The 25670-nt window shown below is 45.8% G+C and overlaps 1 protein-coding gene and 1 long non-coding RNA gene across 3 annotated transcripts in view; one reads left to right on the forward strand and one right to left on the reverse strand.

Moving 5' to 3' along the window:
* LOC308650243 (MHC class I polypeptide-related sequence B-like) overlaps positions 1-25670 on the forward strand; it is a 601646-nt gene that overhangs the window by 45098 nt on the left and 530878 nt on the right. The window lies entirely within an intron of this gene.
* LOC308650255 lies at positions 4577-10409 on the reverse strand. The gene is made up of 3 exons (XR_014022303.1): positions 10296-10409; positions 5234-5324; positions 4577-4793 (listed from the first exon to the last, which is right to left on the reverse strand). It is a non-coding gene; the product is annotated as an uncharacterized lncRNA (long non-coding RNA).

Raw genomic sequence — 25670 nt, forward strand, 5'->3', positions numbered from 1 at the left:
CCCCACCACATACCCTCTGAATAAACTTTTAAGTCTTATGCCTCCTACATGAACATTGTGCTTATTTAATATGTTTATAGTGCATCCTCTTCTAGCCACTAGAACATATATTCCACTAGGCTGGATTTTTTTTTTTACTTTTCCTCTGAATTTCCCAGATATAAAAAAAAGTATAACACATATTTTGAGACAGGGTCTCACTTGCTCAGGCTGGCTTCCAACTTTCAATCCTCTTGAGCCACTGGGATTACAGGTGTGTACCATCAGTTGTCCTTCCTTTATTTTTACTGCTGAAATTTTACATTTTATGGTTATACACAGTGTGCCACCTGCCTGATGATGTACATGTGTTTGATTCTACTCTGCCATAAACATCAGTGCACACACAGGCAAGATCACCCCAGGCATATGATCATGAGAAGGAACTTTCTTTCTTTCTTTTTTTTTAGAGTAATGTATTTTATTTATTTTTAATTAGTTATTTTATTTTTCCATGTTTTTATTAGTGCATTAACTAGGTAATGAGAATTCTAATTATCTTGATTTAGTGATTTTGAAAAAAATATATGTATGGTATTTCAAAAGTTAGAAAATAAACAAGTCTATCAATAATACAAAATGCTATCTATGGCACACATGGAACTCTGATTGGCCATGGTGTATATTAGGGGCTGGTGTAGAGAATGGACACGGGCAGTAAATTCCTAAAGGACTCCACTCAATTTTCCATGACTCTGCAAACCCTGCAGGCCTAGGCACTGTTTTCAGCCCTCAGTTTGACAACTGTAGTTGAAATCCTTCCAGCAACATGCTTGCCAGGCCTCCCCTTCCTGTACAGATAGTGGACTCTCTAGAAAAAGGGCCAACTAACCCTTCTGGCCCATAGGTGCAGCATGTAGGGTCATAGTCACTAAAAGGACCAGTGAAAATATCTTAAGTTTTTTTTTTATCGTGTTCAAATATATTGCCTTTTTTTGTTCTAATTAATTACATATGAGAGTATAGTGGATTTTGGCACTTCATATATCATGGAGTATAACTTCTCATTCTTCTGACTGTATATGACATAAAATTACAGTAGTTGTGTTTTCATATTTACACATGAGGTAAGAATGTGTGATTTATTCTCCTAACCCACCTACTTCTATACCCCCTCCTCCTTTCATTCCCCTGTATTTAATTTAAAGAGTCTCTATGCTTCCCTAGACACCTTCCCTTACTGTGAATTTGAATCTACATATCAGAGAAAACGTTTGGCCTTTGGTTCTTTGGGATTGGCTTATTTCACTTAGCACAGTATTTTATAGCTGTATCCATTTACCAGCAAATTTCATCATTTCATTCTTTATGGCCCAGTAATATTCCATCACATATATATACACCACATTTTCTTTATCCATTCATCTATTCAAAGGCACCTGGTTTGGTTCCATAGTTTAGATATTTCGAATTGAACGGCTGTAAACTTTGATGTTGCTGTGTTACTTTGGATATAAACTGAGAAGTGACATAACTGGGTCAAAAGGTGGTTCCATTCCATTTTTTTCTGAAGAATATTTATACTGCTTTCCATATCGTTGCACCAATTTCCAGCCCCACATGCCCTGTATGAGTGTACCTATTTTCCCACATCCTCAACAAAATTTATTGTTGCTGATATTCTTGATAGTTGCCAGTCTGACTGAAGTGAGATAAAATCTTAGAGGAATTTTGATTTGCATTTTTCTAATCTCTAGAGATGTTGAACATTTTTTCATATATTTGTTGATTATATTTATTCTTCTCTGACATGTCTGTTCATTTCCTTTGCCCATATATTGACTGTATTATTTGGATTTTAGGTGTAAAGATTTTTGAGTTCTTTATATATCCTGAAGATTATGCATATGATAACTATTTTCTCACATTCTGTAGACTCTCTCTTCATCTTAATGATTGTTTCCTTTGCTATTAAGAAACCTTTTAGTTTAATTCCATCCCATTTATTTATTATTGATTTTACTTCTCATGCTTTAGGAATCTTGTTAAGGAAGTCAGCTCCTAAGCCAAAGTGGTGAAGAATTGAGCCTACTTTTTCTTCTATTAGGCACAGGTTCTCTTTTCTAGTGTGTAACTTCTTGGTTCACTTTGAGTTGAGTTTCTCACAGGGTGAGAAACATGTTTAATTTCATTTTGCTACATATAGATTTCCATTTTCTCAGCACCATTTGTTGAAGACGCTATCTTTTCTCCAACATATGTTTTTGGCAACTTAGTCTAGTATGAGATAACTGAATTTATGAGGGTTTGTCTTTGTGCCATCTAGTTTGTACCATTAATCTATATGTCTGTATTGGTGCCAATACCATGTTGCTTTTGTTACTATCACTTGTAGTATAATTTAAGGTTTATTGATTTCCTATAAACATCGTTTTTTTTTTTTTTTTTAAACCAGGGATTAAATTCAGGGGCACTCAACCACTGAGCCACATCTTCTGCCATATTTTGTATTTTTATTTAGAGACAGGATCTCACTGAGTTGTTTAGTGTCTTATCATGTCTGAGGCTGGGTTTAAACTCACCATCCTCCTGCCTCAGCTTCTATAGCCACTGGGATTATAGATGTTTGCCATTGTGCCCAGCTAAATATCACTTCTTTAGGGATCCCTTTTCTGCTGTGCTCAGTGATGGCTCTCACAGGCCCCCCAGACTGCTCTGCAGCATTCATCACATGAACCTGTCTTCTCATACCTGTCCTCTCCAAAAGGACAAGTATTCTGACCTTGTATACCTAATAAGGGGCCTGACATGGAGATGGAGTTCCCATCATTATATAACTGATATATTCATACATAGTCAGCTTTAAGTGAGTGAGTAAATTCACACTAAAATACCACTCCAGAGATTCCATTAATCATGGATGCTGGGGTGCTTGCTTCACCAGAGCCAATCCTTTATAAGAAACAGAACTTGGTCAGAAAATGCCACTCCAGGCAGGCCTGACAGAGTCAGGAAGCCAGGTTCCCAGGTCAACACAACAGAACACAGGGGGTATGGAGCAAATGTATGGCAGTGCAGATGGCAGGAGGAAACCCCAGGGGAAGGAATGAAAGTGGTATTAGAAGGTTCCTTGGCTCAGGGCCACCTGAGTTGTTTGTCCTCTGGCCCTGGCAGCTCCCTACCCTGTCTTTCCCACTAAGACCATCTGAGCAAGACATGAGGGGGCCAGTGCCCTGAGAAGACCAACACAGGCCTAAAGGTGGGATGGCTTATTTTTGTGTGATCTTTGTGAAATAAAATACATATGCAAAGTACATGAAATGTATCTGTGGAGATTGATGAATTATAACAGGAGTGGGCTGACACCCACCTCCCCAGTCAGGACCTACAGCATCCCCAGCACCATAGAATCACACACATATTATTCCTGACTTACTTGCTACATCCATAAGGTGGCCTTGGCCCTGGATTTTGTCATTACCATGTCCTCACACCCCAAAGAGTAATTGTATGTCTCCTGGTTTGAAGGTCTTAAGGATGGGAACATAGAGCACATTTTGTTCTTTCCAATCGGTATTTTGTGAGTCATTTTCTGGTTTTATGTAGCCTGTTTACTCACTGTTCCTGCATTAAATTTTGTGCCTGAGAGTCTCATAAGCTATGCATCCTGATTCTGTTGATGGACAGTTGTGCTATGTCTGGCTTGTGTGCACTCTGTGTCTTAATGTGAGGCTATTCTTCTGGATGACTTGTAACATTGGGGTGAGTTTGGAGAGGAAGAGAAGGGAGGAGACACAGGAAGCATCTATTTTCATGGGGACAGGGCAGGTGTGAGAGGCCTGGCTACAGAAATGAGAGTGGGCCTATGGGCACCATGAAGAAAAGGCACTGCAAATCTTCTTTGATGTTTACTCCAGTCTGAGACTGGACTGGGATCATTCTCCTAAAAAGATTTGGTTGTTATGGGCACCCCACGATCCTCTAGACTGGGCTATCTGACCCCTGCAACCCTCTGGGGTATAAACTAGTCCTATATGCATAGAGAAGCCAGGCAAGACAATCAATTGCAAAACACTGCCCATGAGGGACAGAGGAAACACCACCAACTGGCCAACAACTGTGTCTCTTTTCCCAAGATGGGCATATCTCAAGAGGTTTCTGTTTGGGAGATTCAGGGATTTACTGTCACACATCCAGGTGCTGACCTGCTTAGAGATAAGGTAGCCAGAACCCTGGAGTGAAAATGCTTACACAGCTGGCCCCTCCCCACACCTCAGCTGTGCTGGGAACCAGGCTGCTCAGTGGAACCCAACTCTTGGAGACTTCTGAGAGCTCAGAGCAGAGCTCCCCACCTTTTCAAGAAAACCTATCTAGACATCACCTCAAATCTCCTATTTCCTACTGGGGACTGTTGTGGCCAAAGATGGCCAGGAGTCTCTCCTGTCATAGGAGACTGGGGGGACTAAAGCTCCAAACCCCAGTTCTTCTGTTCTGAAGAAATAAGACTTTGAGTCAGTCACTGAAAACCAGAAAAGAGAATTTTATTAGTAGTAAAACTAAATTAAGACTCAAACAAAGAGCACTCCCAAGAGGGTAGGTCATCTCCCAGCAAAGAACAATAGGAAACAGTGCCATCTCTGAATTTTTTGGTGTTTTGTGGTTGCCTTGAGAACTGGGTCTACCTTCAGCACTCTTTGCCAATATGGTGTTCACCTCCTTCGTGTTGGGTGGTGGAGTTTTGACCTTAGTTGGTCCTCTCCAGAACTGTCATGGTGGCCTTCTTGTTCAGAGGACTTCATCTACAAGTCAGTTTTCTGTTAATATGAATATTCAGGTTAATGACAAGGCAGAATTCACCTTACAGCCCCTGCACTACTGAGAAAATTTTTTTTCTGAAATATATTGGGACACCTATGGCCATAATTTCTAGCTTTACAATGACCCCAATTGACCCTGTCAAGAGTTAGAATAGCCCCTGTTAATCTTTCTTTCTGGATATATATCTTGATTGGCCCTCTTTTCCCTGTTTATTCTTTAAGGTTTCCACACCTGTTGTTTTTCTGTAAGTTATCTGTTTACCCATTTGCCTTAAAAGTAACGTAAAGAAAACCATAAAAGTAACTATAAAGGAAACCCATGACCTTGCCATTTTATTGGTTTGTATTTCACTGGTCACTACTAACTGCTACCTAATACCCCCTGCCAAGGTTCAAGACCCTAAATCATATCTGGGACAAGAGTGACTAATACCTACTTTCTGCTGATAAGGGTAGGTATCTCCCATACTTGCTGTCAGTGAAATGCTCTTGATTATGAGTTAAGCTCTATCCAGGGGGCCTCAATATCTGAAATAGAGGAAATCATTTAGAGGCAAATGCCCTATGAGAAACACAACAAGATACAACTATCACCATAAAATTGCTATACCAAGAGACAGAGAAATATTAGATACATGGAGCTGTTCCAAAAACCAGAAATTTCCTCCACCAGAAAGTGCTAGAAAACCCCTAACTAAAAACTTCTCTCCATGGCAAGGGTGGTGAGGACAGAGCATCTTTTGGGGAATGCAAATCTGGTTTTTATGGTAGGGGTTACCAGAGACTGAAGTCAGGGGAAACTCACCACTAAGCAACATCCCCAACCATTTTTATATTTTATTCAAAGACAGGGACTTCCTGAATTGCTTGGGGCCTTGCTACTTTGCTGAGGCTGGCTTTGTACTTACAATCTTCCTGCCTGAGCCTCCCCAGCCACTGGGGTTCAGGCATGTGCTTCACTTTCCAGTGGCTTCTCCTGCCACATACAGGGCAAGAAGTCTTTGGAAGCCTGCCCTTAATTGGGCAGATTTTCTTCTAGTGCCCTCACTTTCTGTAATGATGACAGACACCTACAGAGGCTCAAGGGTTCTGTGGGGAAGAAAAGAGGGTGGCCATGAAGAGCTGCAGTCAATAATTGTATTGGTCTCTTGGCCCTCTTTTCTCCTTTCTTAGGTCCCTTCATGTTTCCTCCTGGTTTGATCATAAAAGACCTGCATGGCTAAGTTTAAGGGAAGTCCCAGAACCTGCTACCAATTTTGTAATTTCTAAAATCTGGGGCAAATTGAAGAATAAATTTATCTTTTAAAATAAGTTGCGTTTCAAGAGATGCAGGATCTAAGAATGTATATTTTACTAAGCCTTCCTTCAATATTTCTACAAAATTCCTGGGATTTCACCCCAACCCCTGATCAATTGATGGCAATGTCATAGAATAGGCTTCATCCTATTATTTTTAAGTGCTGCCTTGAGACAAATGATCAGGCGATCTCTGTATCACCTTCAAAGTGATTCATCATACGTCCAATGAGGATGCTCAGTTTGAACAGCAGAAGGGCCCACAAGGTATAAAGTGTTAGGAAAATATAAATCATCCTCCAAACCTTAGCAAACTGAGGTCTCTGTTAGAGTTTGACTCAAAATTATTCTTATATCTCTCTAGATTACCTCAAGGCCTGAGTTTGAATCCCTCTATATATTTATCAGGGTCATCAGCAAATCTTCCCAAATCCTGTTGGGCCTGTTTTAGATCTTGCATAGAAAAAGGTACCTGCGTTCTTACCAGTCAATATTCTCCATTTTCCTCTTGTAATGTGTATAAACTGGTAGTAGGCTAAATAGGGACAGACTCATGATGAGGGAAACCAGTGTTGTGGGAATGGGAGCAGGTAATGGTGGGTACAGAGGAGAGTGGGAGAATTTGATATTGACAGATGAGTGTTAGGTACATTGTTGAGAGGAAGGAAGGTGTGGTTTGGAGGTTCCTAGGCCAGTAATGTTTTGACTCATTTGACTAGAAAGGCCTCATCAGAGTAGGATGGGCATGATATTGAAAAGTGGGGGAGAGGAGCAAGAGTTTTTGTGTCACTCTATTGGAAACATAGATAGTCCAAAAATAACAACAGGATTACTGACATAGAAAAGAGCAAGAATCATTGTATTCCTTGGCTTTCCTTTGGAATAATAAATGTGAGGGGACATGGGGTCCATGCAAAGGCACTATAGAGTAAGGACCATAACTACCATTTTGGTGAAGAAAAGATACCAACTGACAATATATTTCTTAGCTATGAAGGATCTTCAACTAGTGCCCCATGAGAAGATTTGTAAGTAGATAAAGGTGGTTAACTCATTGCCCTACAGATTCTGGAAGTAACCTATAAAAATGGTGGTGTGATGCCCATTACTGAAGAGAGACAGGGGGACACCATAAGGCAACAGCCATAACAGTGGAGCCTCATTGCCTCTCTGATGGTTTTGCACAAAAGAATGCCACAAAAAGCAAGAGAAAGTGTACATCTACATGTCAGTAGGAGAAAAAATGTCACTGTTATTAAGAGGAAAAAAAGATGAACAGTGACAACATAAATGACATTAGACAAAGCATGAGTGTGACATATGGAAGAGGTCTCAGCAGAGGAAAGTGTAGACAGAGAAACTCAAAGCAAACTGTAAGATATCAGAGGCTAAGTTAGACATCATCTCAACCAAAGCTGGGAGAGGAATAAGGTGAAGTTTAAATTACTTCCTGTAGATGGCTGTCAATCTGAGTTAAGGCACTTGACTGGAGAGTGGGTAGTTGAAACTCCAAACCTCAGGTTTTGTGTTCCAAAGAAAGAAAATTTGAAGTCAGAAACCAAAGATAATGCAAGATAACTTTTTCTTAAAGTAAAAATAAAGTAAGGCTCAAACAAAGAGCATTCTCCAAACAGTGGTCCACTCCCAGCAGAGAACAATGAAGGAAAGAGTGCTGTCTCCAAATTCATGGGTATTTTATGGTTGCCCTGGGAACTGGGTCCACATTCACCACTTTTTGACAATCAGGTGTTCAATTCCTTCATGTCAAGGAGAAGAGTTTTTACTTAGTTGTTCTTCTCCAGAACTGTCATATTGGCCATCATATTAAGTGGGGGGGGGCTTCATTTACAAGTAAATACTATGTTACTGTGAGTATTGGGGTCAATGACCAGAAAGAACTTAACTTTTTTCTCCTGTAATGCTAAGAAAATGTCTCTTCTGAAATTTATTGAGACACTTATGACCATAAATTCTAGCTTCACAATGACCCCAATTGACCCTGACAAGAGTTAGTAATAGCCCCATTAATCTTTCTTGGTGTATTTCTTAATTGATTCTCTTTGTTCTGATTATTTGTGTACCTGTTGTTTTTCTGCATTATCTGTCTACCCACTTGCCTTAAAAGTAATTTAAAGAAAGCCTTAAGAGCAACATAAAGAAAACCCATGACATTGGCTGTTATTTGTTTGCATTTCAGTGCTCACTACTAACTGCGAGCTAACATCTCTCACCCACTGAGAGAACTGACAATGGCCTTCTTTGGTTTGGCAGGTAGAGGTCAGAGGAGGGTCCCTTTTCCTTGGAGCTGGCAGGCCGCATGGCAGATGAACAAAATGCCCCTGCCTTCCACAAAGACCATGAAGGAAAGCAGGTAGAGGGTGGGGGTCAGTCACAGAGATACCTTTGTCAGGATGTCCCTCCTCACACTGTACAGCAACCAGGCTTCCTAAAACTTGGTGAAGTTCTTCACTGATCTTGCACAGGCCCGTGGGCAGATTGTACACAAGTCCTCACAGAGAAGAAATTAAAGCAGAGCACAGCTGTCCATGTGGCCCAAACATAAGCACTAAGGGGGTTGGAATTCAGGTCCCACCACCCTTGTTCAGGGCTCATATCTATTGGGTGGCAAAGAGCCAGGCACACATGGGCACTGGCCTGGGCAGGCACCAAGATGTGGTTTCACCAGACTGAGGTTCTGATGGAGTTGGTGTCTGGTGCAAAACTTTAATTCAACATTTAGAACATATGAGCTAATCAATAAAATTTTCCCTTTTTGACAATATTATAGTACAAAATTCGGATGTCCTTTTCACATTTAAAAATGTAATAATAAAATATAATATTATTACAGCATAATATTTAAAACAACACAAAATGCAAGCATGGCTTTAGATTTCTCACAAAACATATTTTCTTCCAGATTAAATTTTTTTCACATATATCATTTATATATCTTTATGGGGTATATTATGGCAACTCAATAGACGTATACAAGTTTTATCATGAAACTTTGATATTACATCCAGGAAGTGCCTATAATGAAACCTGAAATTAGTTTCATTGTGATGAATTACTTTTCCTAGAATTCATACTGTGACAGAGTCTGAGAGACTGTCTCTTCAGGCCCTTCAAGAATTAGGACATTCTAGCATTTCAAGCAGGTGTTGATGCAGGAAAGATGAGTCTGGAAACCTGAGGAATTTGGAGGAAGCAGATTTATTTAAGCTGCAGCAATCCAGAGGGGCTAACACCAAACAAGCTCTGGACCCCAGGTCTGGAAATTCTCTAAGATTTCAGTGGGTGGTTACACAGCACAATGTTTAATATAACTTAACTTTGTTACACATTCATAGGTTGGACAGAGGTTTCTCAATTTTTACACAGAAAACAGAAATTTTTGCACATCAAAAAACTTGATTGGAGACTATTTTTTTTTTTAGGATGTAGATGAGCACAATACCTTTATTTTTATGTGGTGCTGAGAATTGAACAAGGGGCCTCACATGTGCGAGGCAAGTGCTCTATCACTGAGCCACAACCCCAGCCCTGCAGGCCTAACTCTTACAAGAAAAAGAAACCTGGCCTTTACAACAAAAAGGAGCTCAAAGCACAATGAGTGCTCTGGAAATTTTGTTGAATTCTTAAAATAATCTCTTCTTGATTAGGAGAGAGACTTGTGTGTTACAATTAAGGTGGGAGTCTTTTGGAAACTACAGCATTACCAATCCCTTTGATGCTCATTATTTAATCCTCTAAGTCAAAGGGCATTATTATCTTCTTGGATTAAAGCTTTATATAATGTAATATCATAGTTGTTGTTTCTCTTTTTTTTTTAAAAAGGAAACCTGCTTCTATTGTAGAACCACTAGTTTTAATGAAAAGAGGAAACAAACATGGAAGCAATACACAAGTTCATAGCACAATCCATGCTATGTCAATTAAGCTTCTGAATCCACCAAGAAAAGGAAACCATCCTCCAAATAGTGAGCTTGGATCTCAACTGCAATGCCCTTTCAGGATTGAACTGGTACATGTGTTTGTTTTCTGATATTATTAACTATGTGTTTGATTGTTATCAGTCCTAGAGTCAAGACAAAACAAAGGACTCTGTATATGACAGAAGTAAGGGGTGGCAATGACAGTATAAGAGCTGTCTTAAAGAGTGAAACAGTCCATTTTCCTTTTGGTTAGTATATCTTTCACCTTGTACATCCAACCCAGAGTGGCTGAAGCAGGGCTGATGCTTCCTCAAGCTTTGGGCACATTCAGGCTAGTCAGCTTCCAGAGTGACTTGAGCAGGGTTGGTGTCCTTCGGATCTTTGAGTTTCTCTGGTGTTTCCTTCTTCCTGATGCTCAGCTTAAGGGGTACAAATTAAGGAGGGAAAGCTGCAAAAGAATGTATGTAAGAATAAGAGATTTTATTTTCAGGAGATTCCAAAGCAGGCTAAAAGGAACAAAGTATTACATAATGTATATCTCTGCATATGTACATACATGCATTGACATATTTGGTGACACTCTAAAAATTAGAGAAAGGGATTGTAGATAGTGCTCTATGTGGGGGTGTGACAAGAGGTGGGGGATATCCCAGGAGGCTTGAACTATGTAGATTTAACTCAATGTAACTTTAAACAAATTTGAAAACAGCCTATAATTTCACAAGCCTGACCCAACATTGGCTTATGATCTTCCATATATTATTATTTCATCTAAAAAATGAAGTAAATTCAACCGCCTGCTCACAGGTCAGTTGCCTTCCAAAGGTGCACCTCTAAGTGGGTTGACTTTAATCTCAGAATATATTTCTGCATGGAAATCATGTCAAATGCCTTCCTGGCTCCCAAAGTTTAGGTACTGCTCAACAGCTTAATTTTACCCCTGGCTTATCCTCCTCACCAACTTTACTTTACCAGATGCAAACCCAAGATTGTACCTAGTTCTGCACCCTGGTCAAGGTCACCCAGTTAAGAGGGATTTAAATCCAGCTCTACCCAATCTGAAGTCCTTACTTCTCCGCACACTACCACTTAGCCAGACAAACTTGCTGACTTATATTTTTCCTTTCTTGATAATCTCTTGGAAGAAGCCAGTGTTAGGCTAAATTTGGTAGATCTAGGAGGGTATTTTCCCAATAGGCTATTTTTCCTACAAGTCCAGGTATGGCCAGTCTGGCTGTCCCCAGCTTGCTGCAATGTACTGGGGCCTCACACCACTGCCCAGAGACCCTGTGCCCAGATGACCCTATGTCCAGGACACAGAGTCTCCTCAGGGAAGAGTGGAGGAGTAGGGGAAGGAGACACCATGGAAAGTTCAGGAGAAAGGACCAGAAGGTTCTTCCAGGGCTAGACTCCCAGAGCAGCCAGAGATCCCTCTCTATCTTGCCCTACAGGATCAGGTCTAGACCTGGCCAGCAGCTCCCAGGCTCTAACCCCACCCTCTCACCAGTGAGCTGGACCCACCTAGCCCCACCCACTGCCTGCTGTGAGGACTGCAGCCTTTATTTAAAGTGCTCACTTGTTTATTTGGATGAGTTCCCTGAGTTAGAGCCACAACTCCTCAGGGGTCCTGAGGACTGGTGTCTGGTCCTGGTGTGACAAAAGGCAGGCAGCATGCAGTGGAACTTGGTGAGGTGACTGTAATGGAGAATGATCAGTTTCCCGGGTCTTATACATCCTTGGGAGCATCCTTGGGGTCAATTCACTGCAATGGCACCATCATGAAATGGTGGCATATGGTGGCAAGAGCAGCATCCAGCTGTTTTGGGCACAGGGCATCAGGCGTTAAAAGTCAGGAGTTGAGTATTGGCGTGGGGTGGGGGCAACTGTGGCAGTGTCAGCATGCAGCTGTGATTTGGGAGTTCCTTTCTTCCTACTCATGGTGGCGGTGACAGTGGAAGAATCCAGAAACAGTGGTTGTAACAACAGATGCATCCAGCCATGAGTGTTTTCATCTGCCCTAGTGACAAGGGTCTGGCTGCAGTTGCAATGAAGTTGGCCCCAGTACTGAGTGTCACTGTCTAGCATCCATGTTAAAGTCTGGTGGCAGCAGGGTGGAGCTCCAGAGTCTGGCAGGGGCGGGAGCAACATACAGCTGCATCAGGGGTCCAGCCTCAGTATAGAGGTCGGGCACCAGGTGTGGGGTAAAGTACAATGACATTGGGGCCTTGGTGGGCATTGTTGGAGTCCATCTGGAGTTTGGAAGTTTGAGTGCTGCACAATGGTGGTGGCACCATAAGAGTTCAGAAGCAGGGGCAGCAACAACAGGCAGTGACCAGCAGTGAGCATCTTGATCCTGCAGAAGTAACTGGGGTCCAGCTGCAGGACAGTGAAGGTGGCATCCAGTGGCCATGTGGGGAGTCTGGTTGGCTGCAGCGAAGAGCTCCTGGCTGGCATGGCAGCAAGGGCATGGGATAGTGGGTGTCAGAGTGATAAGGTAAAGAGTAGATGGGATGTCCTCTGTGGTGGAGGCTCCAGGCTCTGGTCTTGCGCCTGGTCGACTGGCCTGCTCAGGAAGAAGAATGCGGGAGGCGGTGGTACCCAGGCAGCTGCCCAGGACCTTATGCTTCCCACAGCTGCCATGTCTCGCTCTGGCCATGAGCCCACTGTGTGTCTGCTCACCCCATCACCTGATATAGCCTCTCTACTGAGGAACTAGGCTGTCTGCTAGGTTGGGGTGGTCTTGGGAGAGAACCTCATCATCCCCAGCCACATCCTGCGTGGACTGTGGGTGCAGAAAGCAGAGGTCCTAGGACATCTTCACCCCCAAAGTGCATTTCTTTGGCTGGGGGTGGCAGAAGACCAAGGCAGAGAACTCGTTGCCCTTAGACTCCCACTGCCACCTGTGCCCTCCACCCTTGTCCCGCCCCAGGGATGCACTTGGAGGGTGAGGATTTTCTAGGCCCCCCCACCTCCCACCTCTGCACTCTGCTACCACAGCCCAGGGGAGATGTAGCTGGGGAGGGTGGGTGCCATCTCCCAAGGCTGCCCCAGCTGGCAGCAGGCCTACTCATCCCTCAGAGGCTGCAACTCAGGGAGGGGCAGGGTGAACTCAAGGATTAGGTGAGCAGCCTGGTGGACTCAAGACCAATGCCAGGCATTGCTGGAATGGGCAGCATAAGGTCCTCACCAGGTGTCTGGGTACCACCAGCTTCTGTGCCCTGCTTTATGGGCAGGCAGGCCCTACCAGGAGCAATACCAGTTGCCTGGAGGAGCCACTGCAGAGGCCATCACAGCCTCCAGTCACCCTGTGACTCTGAGGCCTGCTGTCCCAAGCTGTCACCATCACCGCTAACAGAGCTCCACACTGAAGCCACTGGAGTCCCCACAGGGCCACCAGTGAAGCCGCAGCCACCATCAATGCACTGGGACCAGAATCCTGCCACTGCCAGAGGATGAGAATGCAACTCTCTGGATGCCTGGCGTGACGTTGCCACCTACAGACTCCTCAGTTGCCTTTGCCACCACTGCCATAACTGAACTTCAGACACCAATACCTCCACAGATTCCAAACGCCAAGGCTTTACTGCCCAGGCTCCTGCCCATGGCTGTCCTCCAAGCCTGAGGCCAATTCTCCATCCTGTTACTGATACATCTAGGCTCCTCAAACTCCCTTAAGACACCTAGGCTTGCTATTTGACATTCTCCCCACAGATGGATGCCCCTGCTACAGGATTCTGACACTGCTCCTGCTCACTGGGAACGTCCAATGGAAACCCTGCTGTGGAACACTGAGTTTGGCTTCTATACGCTTCAGTCCTAGAAACCAGACTTCTTTCACAGCCTCTAGATGCCTTTGTAGGTGCCACCTCTACCTCCAGGCTTGGGAAGGATCCAGCACATGGCCTTTCATGCCTGCTGCCTGTTCATATCTGTCAGGGGAATTAACCATAGATTGGGTTAAAGCTCTCAGACTGACTCATTTCACTGGTAATTCTTGTATTGGCTCACCCATGAGCTTCTGGGGACACCTACTACCTAAAGCACAACACATCTTCATTGAATAGCTTAGCAAGACCTTCTAGATAACTTGCAAGAGCTTCTACATCAGCACTTGTTTTTTTGCCTTGCACTTTTATTTCATGGAGAGGGGCTTCTTGGCAAAAACATAATGGACCAAACTCTGGCAGTTGCAATGAAGTTGGCCCCAGTACTGAGTGTCACTGCCTAGTATCCATGTTAAAGTCTGGTGGCAGCAGTGTGGAGCTCCAGAGTCTGGCAGGCGCAGGAGCAACATGCAGCTGCATCAGGGGTCCAGCCTCAGTATAGGGGTCGGGCACCAGGTGTGGGGTAAAGTACAATGACACTGGGGCCTTGGTGGGCAGTGTTGGAGTCCATCTGGAGTTTGGAAGTTTGAGTGCTGCACAATGGTGGTGGCACCATAAGAGTTCAGAAGCAGGGGCAGCAACAACAGGCAGTGTCCAGCAGTGAGCATCTTGATCCTGCAGAAGTAACTGGGGTCCAGCTGCAGGACAGTGAAGGTGGCATCCAGTGGCCATGTGGGGAGTCTGGTTGGCTGCAGTGAAGAGCTCCAGGCTGGCATGGCAGCAAGGGCATGGGATAGTGGGTGTCAGAGTGATAAGGTAAAGAGTAGATGGGATGTCCTCTGTGGTGGAGGCTCCAGGCCCTGGTCTTGCGCCTGGTCGACTGGCCTGCTCAGGAAGAAGAATGCGGGAGGCAGTGGTACCCAGGCAGCTGCCCAGGACCTTATGCTTCCCACAGCTGCCATGTCTCGCTCTGGCCATGAGCCCACTGTGTGTCTGCTCACCCCATCACCTGATATAGCCTCTCTACTGAGGAACTAGGCTGTCTGCTAGGTAGGGGTGGTCTTGGGAGAGAACCTCACCATCCCCAGCCACATCTTGCATGGACTGTGGGTGCAGAAAGCAGAGGTCCTAGGACATCTTCACCCCCAAAGTGCATTTCTTTGGCTGGGGGTGGCAGAAGACCAAGGCAGAGAACTCGTTGCCCTTAGACTCCCACTGCCACCTGTGCCCTCCACCCTTGTCCCGCCCCAGGGATGCACTTGGAGGGTGAGGATTTTCTAGGCCCCCCCACCTCCCACCTCTGCACTCTGCTACCACAGCCCAGGGGAGATGTAGCTGGGGAGGGTGGGGGCCTTCTCCCAAGGCTGCCCCAGCTGGCAGCAGGCCTACTCATCCCTCAGAGGCTGCAACTCAGGGAGGGGCAGGGTGAACTCAAGGATTAGGTGAGCAGCCTGGTGGACTCAAGGCCAATGCCAGGCATTGCTGGAATGGGCATCATAAGGTCCTCACCAGGTGTCTGGGTACCACCAGCTCCTGCGCCCTGCTTCGTGGGCAGGCAGGCCCTACCAGGAGCAATACCAGTTGCCTGGAGGAGCCACTGCAGAGGCCATCACAGCCCCCAGTCACCCTCTGACTCTGAGGCCTGCTGTCCCAAGATTGACCTTCTAGATGACTTGCAAGAGCTTCTACATCGGCACTTGTTTCTTTGCCTTGCACTTTTATTTTATGGAGAGGGGCCTCTTGCCAAAAACATAATGGACCAAACTTTGGCACCTTCAAACTTCTTCTGCAGCTTTCTCACTTCTCTTGTTAGTTTAACAATCTAAAGTGATGGCCTTATCTGGATTTGGCTTCATCTTCATAGACGTGGAGTGTTCTTCTTTTCTTCAGAATATAAAAAGTTTTTCCAGATCAGGAATAAGGCATTTTTTTGCCTTCTAGTCATTTACATATGCCTTGGAGCAGCACTTTAATTTCCTTCTTGAACATTTCCTTTGCATTCTCAGTGTGACAAAGTAGTGTAAGATGCACAGCTTTTTATTTGAAGTGCAAAACGTAAGAGTCTTCCTTTTATTTAAACAGTACAGACCATTACTGAGTCATTAACGGTTCTAACTTCAATATTGTGTCTTGAAGAATAAGAGGATGGTGAGCCATGATCTGTGGAGCAATAAGAATGTACATATTAAGGTTTTTATCTTATATGAGTGGGATTTGTAGTGCCACATGACAGTTAAAATAGATCATAATATGAGTTATAATGGCCTAAAATCTTCAACACTCATTAGTCAGTCCCTTCTGCTCCATAACTGGGGCATCTATCTCACCTCCTCCTGAATGGCCTGTTTGTATCCTCTCTCACAGCACCTATGAGCTCTACATGGGCTCCATCAGCAGCTACGCAGTACTGGTGGTGGCACAGCCTGGTGAATGGATTAAGCACTTTTAGGTCAACATAAAAGAATGCCACTAAAAATACTTACAATGCCATAAGAATTAGCATCACAAAAAATAAAATAGAAAAGGCGAAAGATTTATACAATCTGAAGAGAAATAAAATAGATGGTGGGGCCAATTTGGAAAGCAGTATGGAGATTCCTTGGAAAGCTGGGAATGGAACCACCATTTGACCCAGCTATTCCCCTTCTCAGTCTATTCCATAAAGATCTAAAAAGAGCATACTACAGGGACACTGCTACATCGATGTTCATAGCAGCACAATTCACAATAGCAAGACTGTGGAACCAACCCAGATGCCCTTCAATAAACGAATGGATAAAAAAAATGTGGCATTTATACACAATGGAGTATTACTCTGCATTAAAAAATGACAAAATCATAGAATTTGCAGGGAAATGGATGGCATTAGAGCAGATTATGCTAAGTGAAGCTAGCCAATCCCTAAAAACAAATGCCAAATGTCTTCTTTGATATAAGGAGAGTAACTAAGAACAGAGTAGGGACGAAGAGCATGAGAAGAAGATTAACATTGAACAGGGATGAGAGGTTGGAGGGAAAGGAAGAGAGAAGGGAAATTGCATGGAAATGGAAGGAGACCCTCAGGGTTATACAAAATTACATACAAGAGGAAGTGAGGGGAAAGGGAAAAAATACAAGGGGGAGAAATGAATTACAGTAGAGGGGGTAGAGAGAGAAGAGGGGAGGGGAGGGGAGGGGAAGGGGGATAGTAGAGGATAGGAAAGGCAGCAGAATACAACAGACACTAGTATGGCAATATGTAAATCAATGGATGTGTAACCAATGTGATTCTGCAATCTGTATATGGGGTAAAAATGGGAGTTCATAACCCACTTGAATCAAAGTGTGAAGTATGATATATCAAGAACTATGTAATGTTTTGAACAACCAACAATAAAAATTTAAAAAATAAAATAAAATAGATAATCTCAGAGGGGAGGGGAAGGATAGCTGTGCTGGGGGTTCTGGCACTGGGTAATGCTCAGGAGCTCACATGTGGGAGATGCCTTTGAAAAGTTTAGAACTAGGGAAGTGAGGATACATTCTAGGAGATGTGGAGGGTTATGGCCTAATAGTTTCTTGACCTCCTGCCTCTATTGTTTTGGACCCTGAATTTATATTGCTGCCAGGAAAGGTGGTTCTCTTTCAGAGGATGGGATGGCAGCTTGGAGCACCATATGTACCATACATATATACCAAGTGGAAGAAAATGTTCAATATCCACTGACCTGCTTATTGGCAGCTAAGCTTCCTCCTCTTCTTGAAGGTTCAGTGGCCACTGGTGGCTCCATATCCTCCTGTGTGGTCAATGCTGGTGGAGGACCAACCTCTGATTTTGAGGGCTATTTCTTCTCCTTCACAGGGAATGTGATGATATGCTCCCCCAAATGTAAGCAAGTAAATTGAGCCATGGCTGCTGGAGGCAATTATATCACTTGATATGGTGCTAGAGCTGCAGGAGAAAACACCCAACATGACTGACTTTCCTTGGGCCTTTCCCAATTCACACTAGAACCCTGCCTCTGAGAATAGTCCTGGCCCTCCTCCACAATTGGCCATCTTCCCAGACTAGGTTCCACCAGCTGAAGGATGTCAGAGTTGTGTGTCTTGGGAACATATGGCAGATCCCAGGGGCACCAGCTGAGATTCCTCTGCACACAACTTCAGTCATCCGCCCCAGACCCCATCATCAGAGAGCTCAGACTTACAGGATCTGTGTTCTTCAGCTGGGGAAGCACATGGAAGTTCCCCTCTGACTCAGGCATAATGATCAACAGGAACGTCCTGAGAAGCTTCAGATTGTCCAAGTCTTGGGACCTCAAAAATCTTCTGGATAGAGGTACAGCTGCATTTTGATGATGGAGCAGAGGGTGCTGTGGAATGTGGAGTGAAACAGGGAGTCATGATGGACAGGGTCTCTCTTTTAACTGGAACCTCCCAAGGTCCCTGCATCATGGGTTCCCAAAGAGTAGCCAGGAAGGTCCATGCACCAGATCAAAAGGGCAACCTGTGAGGCACATGTGTGGGTAAGGGGCTCCCCACACTTGCTCTCTGGTCTCTGTACAGAAAAGTAGTGGCAACCTGGGTTTGGATTGGCTGTGTTGGAAAGGGATCCACACAGGGCTTGGCTCTGAGGCCCCAACCACTACTCTGTTCCTTTGGTGCCCAGAATCAAATGCAGAACAATATGTTCTTTCTACAGGGTAAACCCCAGAGTTGAGTCCTCTGCGGGAAATCACACAGGGTGGAAATTGGGATTTGCCCAGCCATCATTTATAACAGTTCCCCATGAAACAGGAGCCCTCCTGACTGGCCCAAAGAACACCCCCTTCTTTCCTTGGAGCTACGCCTCACAAACATCTGGCTGCAGGTTTCTATACCTAGAGATGGTGAGGAGGCTGACACCTCTAACATCCTGTGCCCCTCATCTGCCAAGATGGCTGGTGGGCTTGACTAACTTCCTGACAATACTGGAACTCCAGGAGGACTAGAAGGTTTGTCTGCATTGATTCCTAAATAATAGGCCAAATGATGGCCCATGGTGGTGCTACACATACATTTGTGTGATGACTGAGCCAAACCACCTACTGCCTAGCTATTTAGGGCCAGGACCCTATTTGTTTCTCCCCAGGTGTCCCTATTCTGGCTACATGCAGGTTGGAATGCTCCCAGATGCAATCCACAGACTCCTTCCTAAATGTGGAAATTGTTTTTCCTGAAGCCTCAGAGTAGTGAGGCCTGAGGCAGAGAACTTTCTCACAGGGAGGGGATATGCCCACAGGGTAAGGCCAGAGCTATAGGCTGCCTATAGTTACACAGAACCAGACCTGAGGCAGACACTCTTGGGGCTCATCCTACTCAGTTTTCTAAATATCCAGGCAGGATGCTCCTCTGAAAACACTACTTTCCCCAGAGCTGACTGAGTTCCCAGAATTCCCAGGACCAAGCAGGAGATGGCCATGTGCCAGGGCTTGGAAGCAATACACATCTTTTACACAGCAGCTCCAGCACCTTCTGAGGAATGTCCAAATTTTGGGAGGAATACAGTACCTTTCAAGAATTGAAGACAGTAGCTGCTGCATAGTAAGTGTGCATACATTTGTTTTAGTAGCACCACCTACCACTGTGTTTCTGGCCCATGCTCATGGATATGGTTTCTTCAACTCTTCATGGTAACTCAATGTGATGGGTATATCCCCCTCTAGAGATGAGGAAAATGAGTCATGGTCAGATGAAATGACTTGCCACAGAATACTCAGCTACAAGTGCCAGGGTGGGAATTCAAATCCAGGCTGTCCCACACCAAGTCTGGAAGAGAGTACCATTATTAACTCATTCAACAAACCCCTATGGGTGCCTCCTGGAAGTGAGTGCTTCCTGTGTAAGCCCAAAGATTCATAGCACCCATGCAATGTAGGTGTCGCTTTTACCATTCCCAAGTTTCCAATGATGCTGCTGACCTAGGAAGGCAAGGCCCATCAGGCCTGTGAGGAGACTGCACTTTGCATCAGTGAAGCTCCACATGGATTCAGGTTGCTCTGTCCTGATGGCCAACGCACCTGCTTCCTCAGATCACAGCCAGGAAACATCATGGTCATGGCCAAAGGTGGGTTCATGTCATTCTACAACTGTCCATTCCCACAGAATGTGCATCAGCAAGAGGAAAGATTAAGGTTAGCTCCAGACTCTAGGTGACAATGATGTGGGTTTCTGAACTGGAACAAATGTGCCTCTCTGGTGGGTAGTGATGGTGACAGAGGCAGAGGCTGGGCAGGGATGGGAGCATTTGGGAAATCTCTGTTCTTCCCCTCAATTTTGAGCTTAAAAATTCTCTAAAAAGTTATCAAGTAAAAAACAAGAGGAGGAAGAAGTGTGCTTTGTCACTCTGCACTGGGAGAGGCTGAGGGCAGGCAACCAGAGCTTGGGGCAAACAGACCCAGCACCTCCTTCCCAACCTGCCTCTCTCCAAGCTCAGCACAGCATGGTCTCAAGGGGCTTTGGGGTCTTTATAGAGAAGCTGTCTGATGGTGACAGCTCAGAAGCCCTGCCTGACACCTCCTCAGAAGGCCTTGAGGGGAGACTCAGATTTAGGGTGGCCCACCTCTCCCTCTCTGTCCCTGGGCTGTCCCTACTTATCTCCATTCCACCCCTGCTCCCTCAGAGGCTGCCAGCTGCTTGCTGCCTGAGCACCTTTGAGCTGCCCTTCCCACCTCTTGGCCCAGCAGCTCCTGTCCATCAATAAGCTCTCAGTGCTCATGACACTTCCTCTGAGAAGCCCATTCTGACTGCCACCTAGGAACACCCTGACCCTCTGTCTCCTCTGTTTCCTCAACCATTTCTGAATTCATCCTATTTCTTCATCAGTTTACTTGTCCTCGCTCGGTCTCTCCTTCTAGACTGTGGGCTCCAAGAGGGTAGGGGCCTTCCTTGTGCTCACTGTTGTCTCCACAGCTCCCCCAGGATTGGAAAGGAGGGCTTGGAAGCTGTGGAAAAGTCATAGGGTGAGGATATAATGAGAAGTGGGTCAGCCGCAACCTGAGGGAGGGCCCTCACCATACCCTGCCATCCTGGCCCGCTGATCTTGGCCTGCCAGCCTTCAGATCTGTGAGAAATCAGTTTCTGATGTTTCAAAGCCACACAGTTGATGGTCGTAGTTACAACTGCCTCCACTGATTCAGACCTGGGCAATCTGAGCCAGGCTCGGGTACTGCACTCTGGACACTTGGAGGTACCCAGGAAAGCTGAGGATGCTCTTTCCATGCAGCCAGTTGGTGTCTGTTTGTATAATATCAGGGATTGCACACATGATCCAGTGGACACCTGGCAAATAGTCAGCCTGCAGGCAGCACTTAAGACCAAAGACAGGCGCAGGGGCAAAATCAGCCACCTCTACTGCAAGGGGCTGTGTTCTAAATGCGGCTGCTCTCACCCCTTCAGTGGGGACATCTGTGGCTTGCCTGCTTGGCTTTCATCTCCCTGTCTCGTCATTTACCCTTGAATACTTTTGGTGACTCTTTCTTTGTCTCACACAATGATTCAGCCCCTCCAGGCTTGACCACTGAGATCAACCCATCCCTCCATGATGGGCAGAAAGAAGCAGTGACCCAGGCTGGCCCATGACTTTCACTCTCATCATTAGGACACTGTCTTTTCCTCCAATGCCAAACTAGAAGATTGTGTCTCTAAAGCTGCTTGGCAACATGCCACCACCCCCAGAGACAGGGTGGGCAAAGAAGGCAGTGTCGGGAGATGGAGCGAGGCAGTGTCCTGATGATGACACTGCAACCTCTGGATAAAGCTGTGCCTGAATGTGTTGTGTTCAGCCCACAATTCCCAAACATGTGAACCAAAGCAATCCACTTGTCAGCCTTTCTTTCTCCTGTAAACTTATGCTTGTTTACTTATTGATCTAGCTAACAGTGTTAGGGTTTATCCAATTTGAAAGGTGGACCGCTTTGCTGCTTCATAGCTGTCTGGCCTTGGCTCAAGTCCTTAAACCCTCAGAGCTTCAACTTCCTTGCTAATGAAGAGGACTTGCTACTTTCACCTACACAAGAGGAAGTCAGCCTTGTAGATTATATGAGACAAGGCAAAGCACTTAGGATTGATGTTTGATGAACTGAAGATTCTATAATTCTAGTCTACTAATTAAGCATAATTGACTGAAGAATAACTACAGGGAATGCTTTCAAAGACCCAAGTATCACTGAGTGTCTGACTCCTAGGGCCTCAGCTATCTGATTTTTCAATGTGGCCTCGGTATGGCAGCAACTGTCGCATTCCTAAGAACACCCTCAATCTGAGCTCCTAAAACACCAGGCACAGAAAAAGCATAAAAATATGGATCTTCCATCTTCTCATATCACCAAAAGAAAAACACAGTGACCCATCTGAATTTAGAACTCTGAAACCCCTCACCCAAGGGCTCAGGACAACTCCATGGCAGGATCAGGAGGCTCCCCACAAAGAGCCTGTCCCTTTGGACATCAAGAAATACCCCTTGCATTCAACATATAGTACAGCTCTGGGGCCTGCAGCACCCCTACCAAGGGCTTATCCAGGTGATCAAGCTCATGTGCTGAAAGCATCTGCAAAGTCATCTCTGAGCACAGGGCAGAAACTGACCCCCTGCAGCTGAGTCCATCTTGCTCCCACTGGAGTGAGTGAAGCAGTCCTTCCTGCATACAGATGGCACCACTAGAATAGGTCAGCAACCCTGCTGCACAAGGGAAAAGAGACTGTCATTTCAGAGGTTCAGGTGCTACTAAATAGGCAGGACCACAATTTGAACCCAGGACTATCTGATTCCAAACTCTGGCCCTTTGCCAACTCCAACTCACACTCCCAGCATAGGTCACAACCACCTGTGGGCTGTTGGTTGCAGCTGCAGAGCAATGTAAAGCACAGTTTGCAGCCAGATCCCTGGGTGAACCACTCACTATCTCTGTGACCTTAGGCAAGATACCTGCCATGTCCTTGTCCCAGTTTTCTAATGCACCAGTGAAGGTGTGTTGTTCACTCCACAGAGCATGGGGGTGGTTAAATGAGATTGTGTATTGAACACCTAGGTATCTTATGGTAATTTTTGGTTTTGTTTGTTTGTTTTTATGCCTTTATTTACTCAGGATGTCTTTAACTGAATCCTGGGCTTCCTGGAGGGGAGCAAGCCTTATCAGCTTCTGTTTTATTATATCTTAAGTACAGCCTTGGCAAATTCCAGGGAGGGCCCAGTCACAGAGCGTGGTGCCAGCTGGTGGCTAGAACCTAGGGCTCACCAGAGGTGGTGGTCAGTTCTAGAACCTCCTGTGCTTAGAAAGCAGGAACAGGGGATGTGAGCAGGGACTTTTTAGGAATCACATGGTTATTAGGGACAGAGGCCTGGGAACAAGGACTCAGGCCATGTCCTGTTGCATCAGGTGCCTGAAGCCTTAAATTTTGCAGGCCCATGGAGGTGACAAAAGTGCCCTTTCCTACTTGTTAACCCATGACAAAATGCTCCCAAAAGCTACTACAGCACCTCATGAGGCTTCTGCAGGGAGACCCAACAGCATGGCACAGGAGACACAACCAAAGAAGAAAGCCAGGCCCTTCTTGCCACTCTCACTACTGATAACTAGGGAGATCAAGGCTATCAGACACCCGACACTATACAAAGCTCCCAGGAGCTGTGCTGCCAGAGTCCTGAAACAGCCTCAAAACACATCATGTGGGTGGGACTGCATTATTCATGAGAAGTTCTGCCCCCATGAGCCTACACACAGGCTCAACTGAGTCAATCCTACAGGACTCAAGGGACCCAGAAATGTCCTTCTTGGAAGTTCTGTGCCCATTCAATGAACAAGGATTCTGCCAGCCCTACTCTGAATGCTGAAAAGTGGAGGCTGAGTCTGGGGTTCCCAGCCCAGAGACAAAATTCTGCAAAGAATAGGCCGAAGTTTCCTCTTTGGCCTGAAACCCTAGTGACCGTGCTTCCTTCCTAGTGGTCCCTGATACGTCCATGTTCCTCCTCTGGTCCAAACTCCCCCAGGGCTCCCATCTTACACAAAGTAAGGGCCAAAGACCTCAGCAGCCACGAGACTCTGCAAGGTGGACCCTGTTCTTTCTCTGTCCGCATCATCACTCTCCTTCACTCTGCTCTGGTTTCATTGGCCACCTTGCTACTCTGTCTTCCCAGCTCAAGATCTTGCAGGTGTTGATAATTCTGCCAGGAACACCCTTCCTGAAGAAGTGTATGTCCTCCCTTCCTTCAATTTTCTGCTCAAATATTATCCCCTCAGCAAGGCCAAGCTGACCACCACCTCTGGTGAGCCCTTTCCCTGTCTTTCTGTCCTTTATTTCTGCCATGGAACTTATTATTTATCTACCTGTCCTCAGACTGGATTGTACTCTCAATGAAAGCATGTGAGTAAGTGCTCAATTTGCATCTGCACGGGGAGGGGAGCGTCAGTGGTGCTCAGTTCGTCCACCACATGATGCCACCCCTAACATACACACACACACACACACACACACACACACACACACAGACCAGGCTGGCCCAAAATGTCTACACCATGCAAGATCTCGAGCTGACAGCTCACAAGATGCAAACATGGCTGCAAAGGGGTGCCAGGCTGAGCAATGGTGGGGGGTGACAAGATTAGGGCAAATCTCACACATACATACACACATACACAAACACACACACAAATCATAGCCTTATTTATTCATATATACTCATGCATTGCACAAAACAGACTCACAAAAACAGTTCACATCGATTAACATTCAATGTCTGGAAATGCACTTGGACATCTGCAGACAGATGCACATACATTCTCATACTCACACACTGCAGCCCAAAATCCACACATATGCACACCACACACACACACACACACACACACACACACACAGCCATGTGTGTACCCATGCACACTTAGTCCAGACCTGCAGATGCCATCCTCAGCTCTGCCACTATAAATGTTCCCTACATCTACAGGGACCTCAGAGGTGACTAGCTAAAAATCCAGAGGCTGGACTAATCTCCACCATGGCCCAAGGGACAGTAAATGGGCAGCAGGGCAGCAGAAGTCTGTTTGTCATTCTCCTGTGTAAGGTGGTTAAGATGATCGGACGCTGCCTGCCAATGGAGCAGTCCACAGACCTGAGACCCCCAAGAAGTGGCCTCTGTCTCCTGGTGCTGGTGGCTATGGGTACTGCGAATGTGTGGGTGCAGGAGGGAGTCTTTTTGTCCCCAAACTGAACCTCTCCTTTGCTGAACTCTGGGCCATCTTTGGCAGGCTCACTAAACATGGACCTCCCCAAACAGGCCTACCTGTACCCAGGAGCTTGTCTCTCCTTTAGGCCCCCTCACTGAGACCCACACAACTGTTCCTGCACAACAGGGGGTCCCAACCAGACACCTCAAGGTATGCCCCCAACCTGGAGGATCTTCACACTGCATCCACCCCTGCACACAGCTTAAAGACACCACAGGTACCCCATACCTCCAGCCCCAGAACCCTAAACACATGGGTCACCCCTCCAGCCCTCCAGAGGTAGATGCTCATCCTGGGTGAGCCTACCTACAATGTGGCAGCTCCTGTCACAAGGGAGCACCCCTCCAGGAACCATTGCCCCCCACCCAAGTTGGCTGCGCCTTCCCAGATGTGCGGCCTGCACCTACCTTCTTCCTCAAGGTCAGCAGCAGCTTCAATACTCTGCAGCAGCTTCTGCCTTATGCCAGGTCTTCATCTCTAGGGGACAAGTCGGTGGGCATGGGTGACCACATGGTAGGAGCATCCAGGGCTGTCCACTTCCCAGCCCACCTGGACCTTCCTTACCTGAGGGAGCAG

Source organism: Spermophilus citellus, assembly GCF_964194105.1.
Source record: "Spermophilus citellus genome assembly, chromosome: 5".
Classification (NCBI taxonomy): domain Eukaryota; kingdom Metazoa; phylum Chordata; class Mammalia; order Rodentia; family Sciuridae; genus Spermophilus; species Spermophilus citellus.